We start from the raw sequence: 23,082 nt of genomic DNA, 5'->3' as shown, positions 1-23,082 counted from the left end.
TGAGGTTATATGCTACCATTCTTAGTCAGGGGATCCCTACTCACCATGGGTGACCCATTGCAAATGCCTATGACTCATGTTTCTTAGTTGAATATTGGGGCAAAATATCACTTATAATTTTTCTCACTTGAAGAGGAAATATGAGTGTGTATTTTTTTGGAAGTGGATTGTTAGCAGTAAATGAGCTGATTGTTTAGAAGAATTTTAAAATTTTTGAAAGGAAGGTGTTATATAAATAGAACTTTGTAAGTTCGTACCTTCTGTCTTTACTTCTTTAAAATTCTAGTTTGTTATCTTTCCTACCATGAGCTACAAGCAAAGTGTGACACGTCAATCACTTTCCGGGCAATTATCTTGGAAGATATCCTTAAGTGATTCATTTTGGTTTCCCCCCCTGATTTTGCCTACTGTATTCTTAGACAAAATGTTTTTGTAGCTAGGGAGAGCTCTTTCTGGGAATTTTACTTCTATATAAGAATTGAATTCTTGAAATGCTTCCAAATTAAGTTCTCTTGACAACATTCAGCTTTCAATTATACATGCATGCTGCATACCTCCCATGTGGATCTAGAGGCAGGATTTGGCCCCAAACATTTAAATTTCAACAAACAAGTTTCTTTTACAAAATTCCATCTGAAGAAAGGAAGACATTATGGGTAACAGTTTGGGGACTTATTTATCCCATTATTTAATTATAAACACGCTTGTCCTTGAAAAAGTTATATGCCTTATTATGTTAGTTCTAGGATTATTCTTTCCTGTGGGGAGTAAAGGATCCACTAATTGATTCACAAGATATGCAGCTGAAAAATACACAATGAACAGAGATAGATAGAGTTTAAGGAATCTCCAAGCTCTTATGTTTTAAAAAATGTAATAAGTATTTTATATTCTCTAGAGAGTATCAGAAAAATCTAGACAAGGCCAGAATAATTAATCTTTAGAAACCAAGTTGCCATTTATTATATATGAGGAAGATTGGTTGTAGGGCAATTTTAGATAGCCCCAAGTTCAGAAGTAGATTATGAGAGGAGCTTTACTGCATTGAAGTACTTGCTCCCAGTGAATTCCAAAAAGAAGAAAAATAAAAATTATGACACTCATTTCTATCTGAAGCAACAAAGGCTTTAAAATACCTTCCAAGTCTTAAACACACGACTCAACAATGTTACTACTTCCTTAACAGAGTTCCTATGTGGAAAGCTCATTGAAAATCTTCCTTTTTTTTTTTTTTTTTTTGTAAACTTTTAAAGTGATATATGAGTACACAAATATTTGCGGACACCTAATGCAGTATCTGTGACCTAATCAACTCAAAAATTCTTTTCAATAATGTAGATCACAGATCACAGCCCATGCATGTTTGTTTATCCTGTGCGCCTTTATTTTACTATCCCACAATAGGAGATTCAGTGAAGATGCTTATGTATTTACTCAGTCTCTTGGCATTGCAAGGATATAAGCATAACATTATGACTTCAAAGCTATTATTCTTCATTATTCCATTATATTGTAAGTTCCTTGAGGGCAGGGACTCTCTTTTGCTTCTTTTTGTGTCTCCAGAGTTTTGCACAATGCCTGGTACAGAGTATATACTTAATAAATGTTTACTGATTGATTGTCCCCTGACTTCTTTTCTTTCTATTTCCTTTCCTTGTGTTATTTTTGAGTTCCCATTTGGCTTTATGTGGCAGCATGTTTATCCTCACCATGTGCCATTCTATTGCCCTCTGGGTGATACTCATTTTTAATTCATCAGAGACAATGATTTTCCACATCTTGCTGCCATCCCCTGATCCTGGTACAATGTTAGTATTGAAAAGATGGGTTTTAGTTTTCATGGGAGGCTTGGGATCAGTAACAGAGCTTTGTTATTTCCTGAAGGCAACCCATCTCACTCTCCTCCTCACATTAAATGAATGTGAGTTATTATTAAGACTAAGCCGCAGAGCAGTTGTTGATCTGTATTGGCAGTGAAATTTGATGACATGAGAATTCTCTATTCTGATGAAATCACAGGTCCAAATCTTATCCCTATTGCTATTCTTATTTTTTTTTCTTAAAAATTGAAGCACGGATTTTTAAAATTTCACATTCTAGATTCATTTTCTCCTCTTTATCTTCATCCATTGAGGATGCAAGAGCTATTATTAATTGTTAAAACTACTTAAAATTTTTTTTTGTGCTTTATCATAGGCATTAAGATCATTTTGATACATAGATTGAATAAACTGACTTCCTTACGATTCTATGAACTTATTTCAATGCTTTAAGGATCTGTAATTTTATCCTTAATGAATGCAGATGACATCTTTTCTATAATTAAATAGATGGTTTTGTAGAGTTGTTGAAGCTCGAAAAAAAGTGTCATTCTCCAGCCAACCTGGAGATAGTCACTAAAGTTAGGGTGGTCTTTGGACGACAGACATACGATCTATCACTAGATTTGAAATCATTCAGGCCAGATAGGATCTACTAGAGCTAACACTTTCCCACTATAGCTTCCAAGAATCCACTGTCACTTATACACCAGGATATAGGCATTAAAATTGAATGTTAATGGAAGTTCTATGAACTTTGAATATTGATCACATAATGAACTTTTCATCATATGATTAGAGGTAAGTGCTTCTGTACAAATAATAAGCAAAAAAAGCTCATTTTCTGCACTTTGGATTTAGCCAAGTGTTTGACTCATGACAATGAGGGTAAATAATGAAAGTAAGTATTTGTGATGTCACTTGTTTACATGTTGTCTCCTCCATTAGACTGCAAGTTCCTTGAGAACAGGGACTTTAGTCTTTTGCTTTTCTTTGTATCTAGCATATAACGAAGCAGCTGGCACATAGTAGATATGCTTAATGAATGCTTATGAATTGACCAACTAATCCTGGTGTCCTTATTCTAAGTTCATAATTTTTGTTACTATACCATGCAAACACATCCCAAAACTCGTTGTCCTTAAAAGACTTCCACAGAAGTATAATTTGTATATTTGTGACTTAAAGAAAAAGCTTTTGTTAGTATCTTGCTAAATTTAACACATATCTTTTAAAAAATTTCATATCACAGAAGTTTACATTTTATATATTTCTTTCTTTTTTTGTATATTGAAATGTTTGTTCATGATTATTTAGTTCTCAGTAAAAAAGAAAATTTAAGTAATAGGTCATAGAGACTAACTCTAAGAGTAAGGGTTTCCGAATTGATTTTCATTGGTGGAGGAAATTTCTATCTCCTCATATCAATAAAATCACAAGGTAAGTAAAAAAATAAATTGATCAATAGACAATCAAAAAGTTTGCTAAAGTCAATATATCTATTTCTTCTTTTAACTAATCAGTTTTATTTGATCTCTGATAAAAGTAATCCAATTTTGAAGGTTTCCAAATGAATTTTATTGTCTTCAAGATCTTGGAAAGTGAATGCTGTAATGATTTTATTTAGCATATTGTTCAAAATATGATCTCATTGTATTAACTCAGTGGGCTCATGTTGCAATATGGAAGCCACCTGCCAGTGACTGTTGGAGATCTAACTCAGATCTGTAGAATGGACTCTTCATGTGAGAGGATGATGATGATGATGATGATGATGATACAAGGAGATTGAGAGGCAGTTGCTCTTCTCTGACCTCTTTACTGAAAGGCTGTTGCATTTTCTGATCTCTCTCCTCTTCCCTCTGCCTCCAATTTATTTCATTTCCAATCCATAAGCAACACCTGTGTCAGTAAAGACTGCCCTGCTACTCCCTCAAGTGTCACAATCCACAGCTATGGAGACTTTTGGAGAATTAACCTGCCCCTTCACCTAGGCATGGTACTTAACAGGTTCAACTGTTTTTCCATCTATGGTTACATATATCTTTAATGGACTTTGCAAATGAACAATGAAATAAGATCAAAATTGGATAGAGGGAGATAAGTTGGACTGAGTGTTTCATGTATCAAGTTCTTGGAACCTTTCAGTCATATTAGATTCCTCATGACTCTGTTTTGGGTTTTCTTGGCAAACATATTGACATAAAATGATCTACTGTTTCCTTCTCTATCCCATTGTACAGATGAAGAAACATAGGCAAACAGGGTTAAGTGATTTGCCTAAGGTCACATAGCTACTAAGGATCTGATGTCAGATTTGAATTTTCTTTCTGACTCCAGGTCCAGTACCCTATTCACTTTACTACGTACTTACTCTCTAACAGGTAATTAAGTTTTTCTTTTTAAATTTATTTTTCTTGATTGTCAATAGTAAGTTCTTCATCAAAAGTTTCATCTTAGTGTTATAAATTTCTGGTAGTGAAATGCTTAACTTTTAGGAAACTACAAAAGGTTCTAGATGTTCAGGAGCCCGGTTTTCCAACTCCAAACTTTTTTTTAAATCTCTAATGCGAATCAGTAGAAGAGGGAAAAGGTACAAGAACAAGGACACAAATTTTCCTCTGTCAAACTGCATGATTACCTTCAATATCTAGATATGCCCATCAAGTAACTATGTACATGTATATAAAGTAAAATATAATCATATAAGGAAATATAAGAAAAGGAGTAAAGGTGAGTAGCATTGTGGCCATCATTTAACAGAAGATTAAGGTCAGGAGAAACAAAAACAGTAATGCTATTGGATCAGATCAATTGGACAACAAAAGGAAATAATAGATGAAAAGTTCTGACATAGATTCCAAGTGTGACATGGAAGGATAATAGAACTGAGAACCTTCAAAATCTAGACATTTGTTGGATCTCTTTATTTGTCACAAGCAGAATAGTTAAGATCCTCTTGACTTGAAGAATGACAATTTCATTTTTTAGAAGGTGAAAGAACCAATAGTGGGAATTTTTTTGTATCTGATTCTCACCAAAATGTGGAATTACTTGCTGGGTTAAAGATAATGAGATCATTAAAGCAGAAGTGACCACTCTATCTTAGAATGTATGATAGAAGAGGAAAGACTTCTAGTGTGCAATTTACTTTAAATTTGAGGAGACTCGAAAGGGTTTAGAAAAAGGATAGGAACCCATGACCTAAAATTTTCCAAGGCAAGTCAGCCCAGGAAGGATTTCAAGTTATTAAGAATGAAATTCTGAAGATACAAAAAGAAAAAAATTCTAATAAGGAGGAAAAGTGGGATTCATTTAGAGATACTAATATAAAGGCGCATGGAAGTTAGTGATCAAATTAGAATTTTCAAAGTTGTTTAGAGGATGTAAGAGTAGGTAACAAAAAAAATGGCAGGAAACGAGAGCAGGATAGAAAAACCTATTCTGTGTAGAATATGCCAAGACTGTTAAATCTTAAAACAAACCAAGGAAACATGGAAAACTGAGGACAACAATGTTTTTAAAAATTTAATTGGAATATGTAGGAGGATTAAAGGAGGAATAAAATTGCTGCTCAGAGGAGATGGGAGGCACATATATTTGGGGGAGGACAAAACCTCTTTTGATGGAGTGTATGCAGAACTACTATGTTTTTATTTTGTTTCTATTTCTGCTATAAAGAATAATGATCTTTGGGTTGGAAAGGACAGGGGAAAAAATTGATTTGAGAAGGAGTTTAAAAACTGGAGGTTTTTAGAATTAGGAGGAAACTAGGGAAGTAGAGGTCATCTTATCCAATTCATGCTGGAAAAAGAATCTGCATCATAACATATATGCAAATAGTTATGCATTTTTTATTTGAAAACTTTTTAAAAATTTCCCTATATTTTATTTTCCCAAATAGTATTTTACTTTTCCAAATACATGTAAAGATGGTTTTCAACATTCATTTTTGGATGACTGTGTGTTCCAAATTTTTCTCCTTTTCTCCCTTAACTCCTCCCACCACAAGACAGCAAGCAATCTGATACAAGTTACATGTATGCAAGCCTTTAAAACACATTTCCAAACATGCCATTTTGTACAAGAAAAATCAGACCAAAAGGGAAAAAAAACATGATAAATAAAAAAGCAAGTAAACCAACAAAAAAAGATGAATATACTAAGCTTCAATCCACATTCAGTCTCCATAGTTTTCTCACTGGATGCTGATGGCATTTTCCATCCCAAGTCTATTGTAGATGTCTTGGAAAACTTTTAATAAAAAGGGAATCTTCTGGATTCAGATTAAAAAATTTCTCTAAATGTGAAAAGATCCCTGTAACCCACTGATAAAGACTTTGTTCTGACTTAGACAATTGTTTCTTTTCTTTTCTTTTTTTTTAAATTAAAGCTTTTAATTTTTCAAAACATATGTGTGGACAATTTTTCAATATTAGTCCTTGCAAAACTTTGTGTTCCAATTTTTTCTCCCTTACTCCATGTCCTCCCCTAGATGACAAGTAGTCCAATATATGTTAAACATGGTAGAAATATATGTTAAATCTAATGTATGCATACATATATACAATTATTATGCTGCATAAGAAAAATCAAATCAAACCAGTAAAAAAAAGAGGCAAAATAAAATGCAAGCAAGAAACAATAAAAATTGAAAATGCTATGTTGTGATCCACATTCAGTTCCTACAATCCTCTCTCTGGGTGTAAATGGCTGTCTTCATCACTGAACAATTGGAACTGGTTTGAATCATCTCATTGTTGAAGAAAACCATGTTCATCAGAATCGATCTTCATATAATCTTGTTGTTGTCATGTATAATGATCTCCTGATCCTGCTCATTTTACTCAGCATCAGTTCATGTAAGTCTCTCTAGGCCTTTCTGAAATCAATCTGCTGGTCATTTCTTACAGAACAATAATATTCTATAGCATTCATATACCATAATTTATTCAGCCATTCTCCAGTTGATGGGCAGCCACTCAGTTTCCAGTTTCTTGCCACTACAAAAAGGGCTGCAACAAACATTTTTGCACATACATGTCCCTTTCCCTTTTTTAAGATCTCTTTGGGATATAAACCCAATAGTTTGCTGGGTCAAAGGGTATGTACAGTTTGATAACTTTTTGAGCATAGTTCCAAATTGCTCTCCAGAATGGTTGGATCTGTTCACAACTCCACCAACAATGTATTAGGTCTCGTTTTTCCACATCCCCTCCAACATTCGTCATTATCTTTTCCTGTCATTTTAGCCAATCTGAGAGGTGTGTAGTGGTAATCTCAGAGTTGTCTTAATTTGCATTTCTCTGATCAATAGTGATTTAGAGCACCTTGTCATATGACTAGAAATAGTTTCAATTTCTTCATCTGAAAATTATCTGTTCATATCCTTTGACCATTTATCAATGGAGAATGGCTCGATTTCTTATAAATTTGAGTCAATTCTCTATATAATTTGGAAATGAGGCCTTTATCCAAACCTTTGAATATAAAAATGTTTTCCCAGTTTATTGCTTTCCTTCTAATCTTGTCTACATTAGTTTTGTTTGTACAAAAACTTTTAAACAATATAATCAAAATTGTCTATTTTGTGATTGATAATGATCTCTATTTCTTTTTTGGTCACAAATTCCTTCCTCCTCCACAGGTCTGAGAGGTAAACTATGCTATGTTCTTCTAATTTGCTTGTAATATCATTCTTGAGGTCTAAATCATGAACCCATTTCGACTTTATCTTGGTATATGGTGTTAGGTGTGGGCCAATTAGGCAATTGTTTCTTAAGTAAAATTTTGTTAACAAGCCAAACTCTTTGACAAGATCTGAACTTTGTTTGTCCTGAGCAGGTCTTAGTAAGGATCCTTGCTGATGAAGCTCACAGATATTTTTTGCTTTGTGATTAGCAATTTTATTACCAATGAGGGAGCTGGAGGAAAGGATTGAGAATAGACAGATTGCTGGGAAAGATGGAAATCTCTATATCTGTGCAGCTTCTCAGGGAATCTCTATGCCCTAAATATAGCAACAGGGTAAAATGGTTGAGCTCAGGAACCCAGCTAAACAATGTTAGATTTTGCTGTGTTCCTAGATCAAGTAAGAACTAGAGTTAAAGAACACAGCTACAATGTAAAAGGAACAAACGTGAACCTTTTCACTAAAGCAGTGAATTGTATATAATGGAGTCATATAGTGAAATATGTTGGGGAAGGGAAGTTCCTTTTATCTTTTACCTCCTATTATTTTTCCTTGTAATCATGATCTCAGCCAGGTTCCAGAATGGGTAAGTTTAGATCAGGGATGGGCTCCCTGAAGGAGTGGTTTCTTTGACTTTTTTTTTTTTTTTTAAAGAAATCTCAATTTCTTTCCTTTGTTAAGAACTTCCACATGATAGAACTATAAGGTAGAAGGATTGTGTCAAGCCCTAGAAATACCAAAAGGTTATGTTTTTGACTGTCTAGTGCTTCTGAATACTTTTTGCTTACAGGGAAGCTTCAGTACTAAAGCAGTGTTATCATTATGGAGTATTGTGAAGGTCTCATGATGAAATGAAAGCCTATTGGTAAGAGAAAAAGATTTAATTTAATTGTTTGTGAGCTAGGGTTCATTTTTTTCTGCAGTCAGGAGAAACAGACTCTGTCTTATGTAATTTTCTAATGCCTGAGAACTTGCTTAGGAGGTGAGAAAATTTTCCCTAGACATGAACCTAAATTGGATATTTCTGCAGTTGGTCCCAAGAGAAACAGAATGAACTTGAGAGAAGCTCCCAAGATTGAACTTTCTGTGTAAAAACAGGGTCTTCAATTCTACCCCATTATGTCAGACCCAAGATGTATTTTTGAGTAGGGGACTGATTCTTATATCTATAAACTTTAGATAGGTTCACTTCTTTATTGGATGATGAATTGGAAAAGCATCCTGCTACTTTCTAGTAGCATGTTCTAGATATATGTTCACTTAGAGGATAGAAGCTGAAGTTTTTCTTAGCAAAATGCTAACCAAGAGACTTGGTCAAACTACCTTATATCAATGTAGATTCTGCTTCTGTTCTCTGTTATCCTACAAGGAAATATGTATATGCTTCCCACTTGCTGACCTTTATATTCTCAGTGCTGGCTTCTCTATCAATTATATGTTGCTTACATGCCAGTTTTATAAAACTTTGGAAAGTTTGTAAGCTTTGTAAAAGTTTGAAATGAAAAAGAAGAGAAGAAACAGAATTCCAATAGCTCTCAAGGTAATTACAATTATCTGGAATAAATCTAAGAGACACACTTTTTTTTAGAGACAATTGGAAATCTTAATCAGTCTACATTTATTCAGCTAGAAAGACAAAATGGTAGAAAACAGGAAATTTCTTTAATTAAGTAATACCTTTGTAGTCCATAGTAATGAATATGTAAAGAAACCTCTTGAATTAAAAAAAGACATGAAGCAATATTATTATCATTCTTACATTCCCAATAATTGTTTTTAAAGAATAAGAAATAAATTGATTTAACTTAAGGATGCTCATAGTACTTGGATTAAACCCATATTTATTTGTTGTAATAAAGATGATGCTGATGAACCAGCTTGACCTCTCCTGGGAAGACTATACAGTTTACCTGTTCTAGCTATAAATGGAAAACTACATATATATATATATAGTTACCAAAAAGCTTAAAAACAATTTATTCCAGAGATTCTCTGACAGTTGTCAGAAGCAATCCTTAACTACCTATAGAATCCTTAATTTATTCCTATATCAATAATTTTATTGACTCATTGCTCTATGCTCTCATCTCTTTGCTTATATATAATGTAATATATTCATATGCTTACATAATATTTATTCACCTTTCTATATTTTCTTCCTACCAAATCATATTTCTGATTATATATCTTGTATTACAAGCCATTATACTGTAAGAAAATGAAAGGAAGTGAATTTGTGTCTTTACTTGCTTAGTTTTTGCCACACACAAATAAGTATTTAACAACAGCTTCAGAACAGTGACAATATAGCCCTTTAGTCAAACAATAACCACTTGCTATTCTTGCTGGGCACCACTGTGAAATTGTGACATTCTTCTCATGACAAACAGTGGTACATTTCTATATAAATAATGTTATTTGCTGACCACTATGTTGTTGATCTCTGGACAATAAGCTAGCTCAATTATGAAATGTCAGCATGCTTTTCTCTAGGAAGGAAAGGGAATGCTAAATTGATACAAGTTCTTAATAAATGAGCAAATGGAAAAATTTTCCTTTACTAGGAAAGAGGTTTACTCAGTAGAAAACATGCTCTCAGGGACCAAAATGCTACAATACAATTCCACTCAAAATCATCCATCCTATAGTCTATAACCAACTATTAAAGATTTCTAAAGTTTAATCACTAATAGAGTCTCTTATGATTTTTAGATAGTAGACAGTGATGGAAAAAACAGGATGAAATGACAGTCACATAGTACTTAGCATGTAATTGATTGAATTGTTGAATTGAATTCACATTAAATACTCAGCCACAACATGATTATAGGTGAAATCAGGTTAAAACGAATACCAGAGATAGCTTGAATGGGAAAAAAAATGTCACAAACAGATGAATCCCAGTACTCTTTTTTTTTTTTTTTTTTTTTTTTTTTTTTTTTTTTTTTTGGCCAGAAGGTACCTTCTTTTTCTTTCATCTCTATCCCATTCAGATAAAATATGGAATGTTGTTTAGTTATATGTACTGAATTTTAGGAAGACTGGAGATAAGCTGGAGAATCCCTAGAGGAGGACAACAAGGAAGGGTCTTAATTCCATACTCTTTGAAGATCAGATCAGATGCTTAATGTATCAGTCACTCAGAAGGTCAGTAAGCATTTAAGTGCTTTTTTGTTGTACCAGGCATTGTACTAACAATTAAAACCAACAATTTAGTGAGTTAGGCAACAAAAAACAAATAGGTACAGACAAACTATATATATAATGAATAATAAAAAGAGGAAAGGCATTAGAACTAAGAGGGACTGGGAAAGACTTCTTGTAGTAAATGAGATTTTATTTGACATTTAAAAGAAACTAGGGAAGCCAGGGCACAGAGATGAGAAGGGAAAGCATTCCAGGTATGAGGGACAGCACAAGGAAGCGTAAAATACAACAGCAAGAAGGCCAGTGTCACTGGAACAAAGAGTATGTGATGACGAGTAAGGTCAAAAAATACTATAAAGGTGGAGGGAAAGAGATCTGGGTTTTGAAAGGCAAACAGAGGATTATATGTTTGATTCTGAAGGTGATAAAGGGTCACTGAAGTCTACTGAGTTAAGCAGTGATATGGTTGCATCAGTATTTCAGAGAAAAGATATAGCTATTTCCAAGCATTTGAAGGGCTATCCTATTAAAGAGGGAACTGACTTGCTCCATTTGAATTCAGTAGGCATAACCAGGTGAAACTTATGGAGAGAAAATTTAGGTATGAAGTCAGGAAAATCAGAATTGTCCCAAAGTAGAATGAGCTGCCTTGTAAGGTGGCAAATGCTATGACACTGGAGTTTGGGTACATTGTAGTGGTGATGATCTTTTGGGTCTGGGTTGCACTGATTAGTTTTTGGAGTTTCTCTCATTTCTAAAATTTTGTGGTGCTAATTCAGACCAAACCCTTGCTCCTACTTCCCAACTGCCCGAGGCTTCCCAAAGATGGTCCTTATTGTCCAAGTCCCATATTTTGTCAGAATGGCTTAAAAGAATAGAATTGAGAATGACCTGTCCACTCCTTAAAGGAGATTCTACTGGAGAAGAGTTGAGTGGGGGCAAATTTTCAGTCAATCACTTCCAATACTTTCAGTTTTCTGACTTGAACTATTTCTCGGATGGTTGTTGATCTGGTTTACCTTCAGCAATGTCAGGATCCCCATTCCAAGATGATCCCTTTCTTTTGATATAATAAGCTCTGTAAGGTTATTACAAGCTCTGTGAGCTTTTTGATCATTTATTTTCAGAGCTGACAGCACCCTCTTGACTCTATTCCTTTCTTATTACCAGACTTTGGTGCTTCTTGCTTTCCAGTTCTGCCAATCCATTAGCTTCATGGTTTATTCTCAATTTTGACTTTGGTGCTTCTTAGCTTCTAGTTTATTTCCTTTCTCAGTTCTAAGGAGCGATTTCCTCCCTAGTTTGAAGAAGGAAAACTTTATACCTTGCTGTCAATGCTTTCCAATTTTTACCATGAAGTCCTATTGACTAAGTAAAAGGAAAGTAAATATATGTTTGAAAGTGAGCAGACTTTTTTTCTCTATCCAAACTAGAAAGCATTGCAAAAAGAATGGAAATGTCTTCTAAACTTTAAGTGCTATGGTGCTAGCTTCCCAGTGAGAGCAGTAGTCTAGTAGGAGCACCCAGATGTGTTTCATTATTATAATTAATACCTTACTTTGTGTAGTTCATCATATTTATCAGTGCCTCAACAATTGATTTCTTTTTCCTGAATGTGCTATTTCTTCTATTGTTTTTAGTTTATTTATTCTATTCATAACCAATCACTAGTTCTCATGAACAGAGAGAAAAATGAGTGTCATGCCTGAAAACTAGGTTTTTGAGATTTAATCCATACTTGCATTTAGAAATCTGGCTGCATTGCAAAACTGCACTTATTTTAAGAGTACAAAGGTGAACAAAGGGCTTTCTTATTCAGGATTTTTCCTTCACAAAATCTCTCAGAAATCTAATAATCCAAAAACTTTATTCAACATTTGAAGCATTGGAAAAGTTTCAGCACTGTTCTGCTTTTTCTACTTCTTTTTTTAGTGCTGATGTTTTTTACTTGGCAGCCTATTAAGAATTCCCCTACCTGGAAGAGTCACTGGGGAGGATCACCAAGCATTCTTGTCTTGTGCCAACCAATTTGCAAGAGGAAAAAGCAAGAAGACTCCCCTGTCTCCCACCCTTAATAACCCCCATGGGTTTTTCTACTTCCAAAATATTTTCATGATGCAACCATGAAAATCCCAAAATATCACATAGCAATTTAGATGTCTACACTTGTATGTCTAGGGTTGTCCTGAATATCTCAGTCCTATAGGTCAGAGGTTCTTAACCTTTCTCTTTTCACCATAGACTCCTTTGGCAGTTTGGTAAAACCTTTGGTCTGGTTCCCTAGTTAGAATAATATTTTTAATGTATCAAATAAAATGCATAAAAATTACCAATTATACTAAAACAGAATTATTAAGAAAAAAATTTCATGGACCTCAGGTTAAGAATTTCTAACTACAGCTGGAGAAATTTACAATGTGACCATTTATGCCTCAGAGGCAAATACTACAAATTCGTACTTGATTTATTATTTTGTTAATTGTCTTGATTTAAGAAAGTGATGGAAAAAATACTAATAACTCAAATTAAACTTAAAAGTATGTCCTGTTTCTCTTATGCCCATCCTCCCTAATTGTTAAATATTCTCTAATACACCTACAGCCATAGGTAAAGCTTCATGATATGAGTCTGTACAAAAGAGTTTGATGAATTTGCTTTGGATGCAGGAGCTAGCTTCTAAATCTAGGATCCAGATAAATTTATTCAATAAGTCATGTTTAAAAATAGAAACAAAATCAACCAGTTTTCAAATGGACAAAGGTGTTTTGAGTTATTTTTTGCATGCATATATAAGAAAAATTGATTAGATTTATACTGCTCAGAATACTGCACAAGCAACAGTGGTTTTGTTGCTGGACAAGATCCATAATAAAGGTAGGAATGTATATAAGGGGTAAGGATTATGTCCTTGAAGGTTTCCTTTATTTATTGGCATGCCAATCAAGGGACTCTATGGGAACTGAAGGGAAACATATTGTTCCAGACTTCTACCTAGTCACTGCATTGTTTTATTAGGTAGGATCCCTGAAATAAATTTTGAGGAAACAGATTGAAAATCATTATTTAATAGTAGCTAAAAGGAATTTCTTAACCCCATGTCAGATAAGTTGGTTGAGATTAGAATCCTTGAGTGTATATCTAGCTTTGTGGTGGCTCTTAGATTACATCTATGTTTATTAGCTACTATATATAAGATAATAGATAGAATTTCAGGTACTACACGATTAGCAAAAATGCCCATTTGATATAATGCAGTGGACAATACAGACATGATACCCAAGAGAACTGACATGATATTCAGAGAGTAAAAATGAGAAATCCAATAAAACTCCCAATAGAGAGCAGCAGAGACCAGGAGTAAGCAGTATGATGATAAGAAAATTACAGTGATCATATATGTGCTTATATAAGCACATATATGTGCATATATAAGCTTATAAATGCATAAATTTAGAACCAGGAGGGGGTCTTCTAGGCCATGTGGTCCAATTCTCCCAATTTGCAACATTAAAAAACTAAAGTCTAGAGAATGGATGTAACTTGTTTAAGGTCACATAGTAACAGAGTCTGGATTTGTACCTGGGTCCTTTGATTCCAGAAGCAATGCTCTTTTTATTATACTTCACCAGTTCCTGCCCATTTATGTGTCCTCCATATGGGTTCTCTGGTTATATGCATTCCTTTCATACATATTTTCTGCTACATATGCCTTGGACATATATATCCTATCATATATGTTCTCTGGGTATCAACTCTTCCTTATTAATGATATAATAATCTGTGGGAGAGAATGCCTATTGTGTATATAGAGTGTGCCCTTAATTCATTTAAGGGTCCCTTAATTTACTTTGTTTAAATATCTTTTGTTTTAAACTTCAATTGTTATCACTGGAGGAAAAACTTGCATTGGTGAGATAACAGATATAATACTGGAGAATCAATTGACCTTGATATAGAGGAAAAACTTGCATTGATGAGATAACAGATATAATACTGGAGAATCAATTGACCTTGATATAATTGAAGTAATGATCTTTTAGTCCATAAAACTTCCAGATATTTTTCAAATAAACCCCATCTTGTATTTCTGAGGTCATTTTTAATTCAAATAAAAATTTTTACATTTATTTTGATTAAAGTTTGCATTCTTAATTTTGCCCAAATGTTTTTGATTGGCAAGAACTGTTTGGGTCCTGTTAGTTGTCATCTGAAGTGTTAGCTATAATCTTTTAAGCTTTGTTTCATCTGGGAATTTGATAAATATGACATATCTGGATTTAGTTGATTACCAAAATCTTAACCATCACATAGGCAAGAACAGGTTCATGAGAACACTTTATTCCATGTTGCTTTTTGATTCTTGTTGACTATTTTTTGGGTCTAAACATTTCTCATATGACTGTATTGTGTTCTTTCCATATTTATCCATCTTGTTTCCAAAAATTGTCCTCTTACTCCTCCCTTATTTTTGACTTATCTCACTCTTTACAGAAGATATTCCAAACATTCTTTCTTTCCCCAAATCTGCCATATATGATTGTTCATATAATGTCTTATAATTATGATATTCTAGAATATTTTATCTTTTTATTTTCTTCACATGCACTCTCTTGGTGACTTCATCAGCTTCAATAGGTTTTTATCACCTTCACTATGTAGATAAATTACAGCGCTAACTATTTAACTAGTCTCTCTCTTGTCCTTCAGCATTAATAAGTATCTACTGGACACTACAAACCTGATATCTCAAAATCAACAGGTCCCAAGCAGAATTCATTATCTATCCTTCCAAATGCACTCCTTTTCTAAAACTTCCCTATTTCTGCTGAAGGTACTACCAATCTTTTCAGACTTGTAACTTCAGGATTTATGCTTGACTTTTCATTCTGCTTCACTTCAGGCATTTAGTTGCCAAATCTTATTGTATCTACATCTACACTATCTTTTGCAACTTGTTCTTTTTACGTATGCAGCTGCAGAATTAGTTCAGGCCCTCATCAGTACTTGACTTGAGGCCTGTCTCAAAGCTCTCCTTACTCAATTGAATCCTCCCATACTGGCGTCAAAGGAATTTCCTGTAAGCACAAATCTCACTATTCCGTACCTTTATGGAATAAATTTTAGTGGTTCCTTATTGCTTCTAGGATAAAATGTTGAGGTTTTAAACCCTTTTACAACCTAGCCCCAATCTAACTCTCCAGACTCATTATATATTTATCATTTCCTCTTTTCCAATTATAATTCAGCCCAAAGGGCCTTCTCTCTATTCTTTATACATAACACTCCATCTTCTGTCTCCATGCTTTAATGTTGGCCATCCTCCATACCTAGAATTCACTTCCTGTTCTTTGTCTCACTCAATGTCTCTCCTCCAAGGCTTAGCACAAGCAAATGTACCTTTCCTGATCCTTCTACCCACTAGTCTTCTCCTTTCTTCATTATATCATATGTAGATAACTTATATTTATTCATATTCATTATCTTTACATTTATTCTATACATACTTATGCATCTACTTGTTATTACTCTCAATACAATGTAGGCTTTTTGAAGAATAGAAATTACTTCATTCTTTTAGTTGTATCCTTAGTGCCTACCAGGTATCCTAGCACAAAGTAGGCACTTAATAAGTGCTTATTGATTGATTTGGGGCAGTTAGATGGAACAGTGAGTGGATAGAGCATCAGGCTTGAAGTCAGGAAGATTGAGTTCAAATCCAGCCTCAGATACTTACTAGCTGTGAGATACTTACTAGCTGTGAGATTCTGGACAAGTCACTTAACCTATTCGTCTTAGATTCTTTATCTATAAAATGAGCTGAAGAAGGAAATAGTAAATCATTCCAGTATCTTTCCCAAATGATGACTTGAAATGGGGTCATTAAGAGTTGGATATGACTGAAATGACTGAATAATAACAAAACTGATCAAATGATGTGGTTGCCATGACATCCCTAAGTGAGGGTATACACTGAAACTATCTCCTAGAGGTTTAGCATCAGAACCAGTGGTTAACTCTTGCCCCAAGTGCTCACAAACCACCCACTTAAAAATAAGTTCTAGAAGTTCCCCAAGAATTGAAATCAAACACAATGAACTATGATTTTCATACTCCCCTTTATATGCTTTAAAGTTGGGTCAATTGCCTTATCTTGTTCTGCCATATATTTCAGAGGTTTTCGTTCTTCATAATGCTATCTCCTTGACTTGAATTGAATTAAGTTCTTGGAGTCTGAATTATTTTCTTGTCTTGTAAAAAGAAACAGATTTGTCTGGTTTTGTGCACTATGCCCTTGAATATGTGGTTAGACACATAGTGCTTAGAAACTGGGATAGCTGTCTAGGAGGCTTAAATTTAAAGAAGGCCCTGAGTACTATGTACACTTAAGGTCCTGTTAGGGGCAGGAGTTTTTAAAAATCTCACAATCTCAACCTAAAGCTAACTTCATAAAAAATAGGTTTTTCTCTCAATGATAAGATAGACTAGCTGTATTCTGAGGCAATAAAGAGAGACCAGTCTCTGAAGGATTTGATCTACCTTCTTTCCTAAGCAAGCATTCTGTGAGGGATTATTAAGGAGAGGGAATAGGGCTCCTTCACTCAAGAAGCAAAATGATGTTCATTTGGGAATATATATATATATATATATATATATATTATATGTATGTGGAGGTATATGAATAGATATGTGTGTGCATATCTCTATCTGTCTCTATCTATTATGATATGCCATGCACTGTATCAAGTTATTTTACTTTTAACAACATTATTTATTTTTAGCTACCCAATAAGAATCTTATGCTTGTGAAGACTTTAATATAAAACATTAAGCCAAGGTTTCATAGTTGATACCAATTATTATAAAAAAACAAGAAGCCATGCTGAATTTCTAGATGCCATGGCAACTTGGTAGCTGAGATTTATCTAGCCCTGGCCTAGAAAACAGTCTAGGAGACTGTTTATGACAACTATGGGACTAAAAGTCAGGAAGGTATGCTTAACAACTTGGTAAATAAATTGATGTTTGGAGAGTAAGGCAGTATGATTTTGAAAAATGACAAATTTTTCAGATCTTTTCTTAAAGACCTGGGATGGAGAGGTAAAAATGATGATGCCTTTTGACAGCAATTTTTAAATTCCTAAAATGAATCATCTGTGTGATATCCTACAAAGCTCCTTCTAACCCTTCAGGGGACCAACAAAGAATTTGTAAAAGAAGGAAGGAAGGATGTAGGATCTTGATTCTACTTCTCCTTACCTGCAAATTATCTCCTTTCCTCACAGTTTAATTTAAATCATGGTATATCTGCCTTCTGTTTTGAATTGGCTGCCTCTTTCTATCCAGCTTTTGTTTTCCTAAACATTGAATTTAACTTTCTGTTTTTAGATCTTGGTCACAAGCATAACAATTACTTTCAAAGTAACCAACCTCAGAGCACCACTTCTAAAGCTAATTAACCATTCTCTAAACGTATTATTCTGAGCTTCCACTCAATGCTGAATGCACATTTTTCTTTCTTATACCTCTATTTTGAACTTGGAAGGTATGAATTTATAATTCAGTCTGGACTCTAAAACTAATAGCAGTAGCAATATTAAGAATAGCAATCAATCAATCAATAAGAGCTTACCATTTCTCACATCTGTAATTTTCTCACTCTTCTCAGGGCCATCATCACTCCTTATCATCCTGTCTAGATTATTGCAACACCTTTCTTATATACCTTCTTGCTTACAACAATATCATCAAAATAATTACAATAATAATGATAATAGTAATTAACATTTATATGGGTGTCTAGGTGTTGCAGTGGATGGTGCACCAGGCCTGAGTCAGGAAGACCTGATTTCAGATGTGTCCACAAATGCTAAGTAGCTTGTGACCTTAGGCAAGTAACATTAACCCTGTTTGCCTCAGTTTCCTCAATCTCCTGTAAAATGAGCTAGAGAAGGAAATAACAAAACACTCTAGTATCTTTGCCAAGAAAATGCTAAATGGGATCAAGGAAAGTTGGACATGACTGAAAATGACTGAACAACAACATGTTATTACTGGCTCTACTCCCTCCTTAACTGTTTCTGGAATGCTCTTTCTTAAACATAAATCTTTCAATTGTTGACTCAAAAAATTTTAGTTCACTAAAAAATTTTAGTCCTTATTGTCCAGGAGTAAACTTTAAATTTCTTTTCTTGCCATTCAAGGCCCTGTGCAATTTGACTCTATCTTACTTTTCTAGGATCATCTCTTATTCCTACCTTCTACATACTTTACATTCTAGGCAAGTTCGACTAAACTTTATTCTCTGAACCTGGCTGTATTTTCCCACCTCTATTCCTTTGTTTATGCAATTTTCTATACGAATGTCTGTTATTCTTTTCAGTCAATCAATAAACAGTTATTAAATTCCTACCTTGTGTCAAGGACTGTGCTAAATGTGGATACAAAGAAAAGGCAAAAGACAATTTTCACCTTCAAAGAGTTTAAAATCTAATCAATTATAGTTTTTTGCCTGATTAATTCCTAGCATATTCTTTAAAGTCTGACTCATTTGCTATCATTTCCACAAAGTATTCCTTAAACTCTGGTTTCACCAGTCCCTAGCATAATGTTTTTTCATACAATAAACACATTTTTGACTGAAAGAAGTTCTTGACTTAACCAAACTATAAGGGCATAAGAGAGATAAAAATTAAACTCAGGTCTTCTAAATTCTAAATTTAATGCACTTTTCCCTCTAACACAGCTATCTCTATAGAAGATATTTGATGTTACAATCAGTGAAATCACGAACAGAATGCAGAATTTGTTGCACTAATAAAGACTGAGTAGAATGATAGAAGGTGTTTGCTCTAGAATGGAAAGATCCAGATTTTTATCTAAGCTCTGAATAATTTTGGGCCAGTCAACATCCAACTGTGCCTCACATTCCTCAGTGATAAAGGAAGTTTGGGTGATTGAGGTCTACTATTGCTCCTGGGCATCTCTCTAGCACATAATAGAAAACCAACCAAAGCTTATCAAACCTGATAACAAGTACTTCCGTGGGCACAAATGATACTGCCAGAAAAATCTAGAAAACAATGATAGAGAGAATCAAATCTTAGTCAAGAAATTTAAGGAATGTTTTCCTCTCAGCTGCTGATCAGAGAGTGTAAAAGACTGCATAAGAGAAGGGTAGAACTCCTCACCCCTCAGATTGGTTAAGATGACAGGAAAAGATAATGATAAATGTTAAAGGTAACAAAGAAAACTAAGAAACTAATACATTGTGGTTAAATTGTGAACTGACCTAACCATTCTGGAGAGCAATTTGGAACTATGCCCAAAGGGTTATAAAACAGTGTATATACTTTGATCTAAAAGTAACTCTACTGGCCTTGTATCCCAAAGAGATCATTGAAAAGGGAAAAGGACCCACATGTGCAAAAATATTTGTAGCAGTCCTTTTTGTAGTGGCAAGAAAGTAGAAATAATGTGGATGTCCATCAATTGGGGAATGGCTGAATAAGATTTTGTGTGTGAATGTAATAGATATTGTTCAGAGAGCAAAGCCAAGATGATGAAGAGTTTTTGTCTGAGCTCTTCCTGGGTTCTCACAGATAAACACCAGATCAAGCCTCTGAAGAGGTTTTGGAGTGACAAAACCCACAAATATTTGGAGTGTGACAAATTTCCAGCAGAAGATATTTTGGAAGAACTTCAGGAAAAGTGTGTATAGGGGAGGGATTTGCAGCTTCGCACATGCACAGCACAGTGCAGAGAGGTTCAAGGCAGAATAGCCTCCACAGGTAGAGGGAATCTAATGAAAGGCTTTTAGCCAAAATACAGCAGCATCTGCTACTCTGTCCTGGTTCAGAAGCCAGTGAATCAGCAGTCTAGCTGTGAGACATTTAACACAACTGAACCCCAACATAACAAGCAGACTTAGTCATGCCTACTCAGCCCAAGAAGGAAGCCAGCAGCACTAGCCTCAGGGTAACTTTAAGACCTTGCCCCCTATAGAGGAAGCTTGAGAAAATCTACTCTTTGCCCTAAGAGTGGACCTTAGCCTTTAACAATGAACAAAATAGCAAAAAGAGCTCTGACCATATGGAGATAGGAAAGAACAGACCTCAAGCCCTGAGGACACTAAAGGCAAAATATCTTCAGATGAAGCCTATAAGAGTGATATACGTTGGTTTCCTTCTTAAAAGGCTCTCTTAGAAGAATTCAGTCTCTTAAAAGAGAGTTAGAAGAAAAATGGGGAAAGAAAATGAGAAAAAACAACTCCTTGAAAAACAGAATTTGTGAAATGGAAAAAAAATCCAATAAACAAAACAAGTCATTGAAAAGTTCAATTGGCCAAAAGCAAAAAGAGATTTAAAAAAAGCTAACTGAAGAAAATAATTCACTAAAAATTAGAATTCAACAAATGGAAGTGAATAACTTAAAAGAATCTGTCAAACAAAGCAAAACAAAATTTAAAAAATAGAAGAAAATGTAAAATATCTCATCAGAAGACAACTGACCTGTAAAAATAGATCCAGGAGAGATAATCTAAAAATTATTGAAAACCATGATGTAAAAAAGAGCCTAGACAATATTTTTCAAGAAATTATCAAGGAAAATTGCCCTGATGTTCTAGAACCAGAGAGTGAAGTGGCCATTAAAAGAATTCACTGATCACTTCCTGAAAGAGACTCCAAAATGAAGACTTTAGGGAATATTGTAACTAAATTTCAGAATTATCAGATCAGGGAGAAAATATTACAAGCAGCCAAAAAAGAAACAATTCAAATATTGTGGACCAGAATAAAAAAACTCAAGACCTAGCAACTTCCACTTTAAAGAATTGAAGGGCCTGGAATATGATATTCTGGAGGGCAAAGGAGCTTGGACTACAGCCAAGAATAAACTCTCCAGAAAAATTAGGCATTATTTTTCAGGGGAAAAAAATGGACATTCAATAAAATAGGGGATTCTCATTTTTTCTTGATGAAAAGACCCAAGTTGAACAGAAAATTTGATCCTCAAATATAGAATTCAACAGAAGTATAAAAAGGTAAAAAGTGAAGAAAAAAATTTTTTTGCATCTCTATATGGGAAGATGATTTGTTTAACACACGAGATCTGTATCTTTGTTAGGGGTATACCTGGAGGTTGTAGGCATAATTTAGCTTTACTATGGTGATATAAAAAAGAAACTAGGGGTGAAAAAGGGATTATGCTGGAAGAGAGGAAAAGCAAAATAAAATGGGGTAAATTACATCATATGAAGAGTGAAAAAAGACCTATTACAATTAAAAGAATAAAGGGGGTGAGCATTGTGTGAACCTTAATTTCATCAGATTTGGCTCAAAGAGAAAATTTCAGACATATTTAATTTGATAAAATTTGGAACACAAGCTTTTGCAAAGGTGAATATTGAAAACTATCTTTGTACGTATTTGGAAAAATAAAAGCTACTTTAAAATGTTTTAAAAATTAAAAAAAAACAGAAGGGTAGATTGAGGAGCTAAATAGTTATGAAGAAGATGATGAAGAAAATGCTTTAGATTTCTAGATCCCAGTTTAAAATAAAGGAATGATAACTTTTTGGCAAGAGTATATTTGATGAAGATAGGTAAACATGCATTTGCCTAGGTCAGGGGTTCTTAACCTTTTGGATGTCTTGGAGTTCTTTGTCTGACTGTCTAAGCCTATGAATCCCATCACCCTCTCAAGTATTTTAAATACATAAAGTAAAATACTTAGGATTGCAAAGGAAAACAATTATATTGGAATACAGTTATCAAAAATTGCAATTCACAAACCCCAAATTAAAAATTCTTGATCTAGTCTTCCAAATCAAATTAAAAGATCTTCAAATGAAAAAATAATGGGGAAGAAAACTTCTCTCTCTAAGTATGGTTTTTTTTTTTTTTTTTTTTTTTTTTTTTTTTTTTTTTTTTTTTTCTGAGGCAATTGGGGTTAAGTGACTTGTCCAGAGTCACACAGCTAGGAAGTGTTAAGTGTCTGAGGTCAGATTTGAACTCAGGTCCTCCTGACTTCAGGGCTGGTGCTCTATCCACTGCACCACCTAGCTGCTCCTAAATATGTTTTTGAATGTGTGTTTATATGTGCACGCACACACACACTTCAAGGTAGAGAGAAGGAAGAATAGCAATAGCGTTGTCAAGAAATTCACATTGGATAATATCTATGAAAGGAAGAAGTAAAAAACTTCCATGATATTAGGTATCTATACATAAATGGAAGGATAGTATGGTAGAGTAGGAAGATCACTGACTCTGTAGTCCAAAGATTTGTGTTCAAGTCCCACTTCTGGTATTAACTACCTGTGAAAATTTAGACAGCTCACTTTATCTAGACCTTAATTTCCTCACTGGTAAAATGAGTAGGTTTAATTAGAAGATTTATGATGTTTCTTTAAGTTCCATATTT

This window comes from Sarcophilus harrisii, chromosome 1 (assembly GCF_902635505.1).
Source record: "Sarcophilus harrisii chromosome 1, mSarHar1.11, whole genome shotgun sequence".
NCBI classification, from domain to species: Eukaryota; Metazoa; Chordata; class Mammalia; order Dasyuromorphia; family Dasyuridae; genus Sarcophilus; species Sarcophilus harrisii.
The sequence above is the reverse complement of the archived record's forward strand: the minus strand, read 5'-3'. Positions refer to the sequence as shown.